The following is a 2,038-nucleotide window of genomic DNA, read 5'->3' as shown; positions in this document are numbered from 1 at the left end:
GGGGGGGGGGGGGTGTCCAGACCCCCTGTACCCCCTCAGATACGGTCTTGCTCAGTTGTGAAATTGTATTTGTATATAGTATAATATATTATAATAATATAATATAATATATTATTAAAAATTTTAATATTTTTAAATTCGGCGGCCTGTGATAATATAATTTGTTGTTTATTCCAAGCCAATTTTTCATCCATGATAGTGATATAAACCGTTTATTTTTTAGTGATATAAACCGTTTTTTTTCTAGTGATATAAACCGTTTTTTTTTACTGTCTGGTCTATAATACACTAGATAAGCAACTCTCAAGATTTATTGAAGCTCGGCTTATCAGTCACCGCCATTTTGTCGGTTGGCAAAACATTTAAGATTATTCTACATAATTTTATAGACTCTAGTATATTCTATAGCAATTTATTATTTATTATTTAATTACTTAATATAATTTAACGTCATTGTATTAAGATACAACTTACAAGTATAGTCAGTGAAGTGTAAAAATGCATGAAAATTAATTATAATGCCTGTTTCATGTGCTGCTTATGGATGCTCAAACAGATATCAAGCTGGACAAAATATAAATTTGTTGTTTCGGTGAGTTAAGTTATAATAATAACCAATTAGTAAAGATAATGAACTTTTAAATAACAAGTCAATGGTTTTTGGCAGTGCTCTGAAAATGTATTCTATATCTATTTTAATTTTATAATTGTACGATTATAGATTTCCCACTTCTAACAGTGAGTTGATGGAAAAATGGATAAGTGCAATAAAAAGAAAAAAATTTGAACCAAATCAATGGAGTCGGATATGTAGTGTTCATTTTACAGAATAAAATAAGACCTGGTGTACATAGATTATTGTTAAGGGACTATGCAGTTCCATCAGTATTCTCATCGTTTCCGTCCAACCTTCATGCACCAATTAAAATTCCTAGGAAATCACCTACATTAAGGAACTTTTGTAGTAACAGTATATTGTCATAAATCATGTTAAATTAATTTGTTAACAATTTGTTTTATTTGTATGATACAGATCTAAATGTAGATCAATTACAAGACAATAATAATGAATCCGACAACATGTATCCAGCTAGTAATTTTAAGAGTGTGGAAGTGCTAACTGACACCTTTTATCCAAATGAAGAATTTCTTAAAAATAAAATTAAAATACTACAGCAAAAACTAAGAAGAAAAATAAAAAAAATTGAAAATTTAGAAGACTTATTAAGTAATTTAAAAAACATAGGACTTCTTGAAGATGAACCACAGACTATTATTGCTTCTAATTTTAAAGGTTAGAGTTGGGACTTGGAACTTATTGCTTGTACTGCCTTATAGTAATTATATTGGGTCAAACTATCACGGTAACGAAATAACATCTGTTGATAGGACTATGAAAGATGGCTCTAGATTGAGCATTTCGTGCCCAAATCCAATCAAAGACAACAACAAATATATGGGTGGAGTTGATCACGCAGACCGATTGAGGGCATTATATAATGTTGACCGGAAATCCAAAAAGTGGTGGCTTAGGATTTTTTGGGGACTGTTAGACATAACGTTTGTAAACGCATATGTCATTTATTGCCAAATGTTTGAAAAACGGATGTATTTGATTTCCGTCGATCAGTTTCCCTTGGTCTGATAACAGCTCGAAATACTCCATCAAGAAAATCTATAAGCCTGAAAAGATCAGCTCCACAAACGCCATCAAATCGAAGAAAGAAAACTTTATCTAACTCCAAAGGAGTCAGATTAGGCAACAGGTATAATAAAACTATTTCATATTTCATCATTATACTATAATATAATATTATAATATAGTTGATTTTTATTTTATCACAGGGGTATTCATTGGCCATGTTTTGGTATAAAGAGAGGTAGATGTGAACCACACGTATAACCACTGCCAAGTATTTCTGTATTGCAATGAAAGGAAAAATTGTTTTGTGGAATACCATCAAGTCGAAATTGTATAATTTTTAAAATTATTTACAAAAATTATAATAATTTTACTACTATGTATTTTTTTTTTTTT

General features: G+C 29.9%; 1 pseudogene; it reads left to right on the top strand.

Annotated features, from left to right (window-relative positions):
* Window positions 1-518: 518 nt before the first annotated feature.
* LOC111042890 lies at window positions 519-1,766 on the top strand (annotated as a pseudogene).
* The last annotated feature ends 272 nt before the right edge of the window (window positions 1,767-2,038 follow it).

The sequence above is a fragment of the Myzus persicae genome, unplaced genomic scaffold, assembly GCF_001856785.1.
Source record: "Myzus persicae strain clone G006 unplaced genomic scaffold, MPER_G0061.0, whole genome shotgun sequence".
NCBI lineage: Eukaryota > Metazoa > Arthropoda > Insecta > Hemiptera > Aphididae > Myzus > Myzus persicae.
Note: the sequence above shows the minus strand (reverse complement) of the source record. Positions and strands in the feature narration are given on the sequence as shown.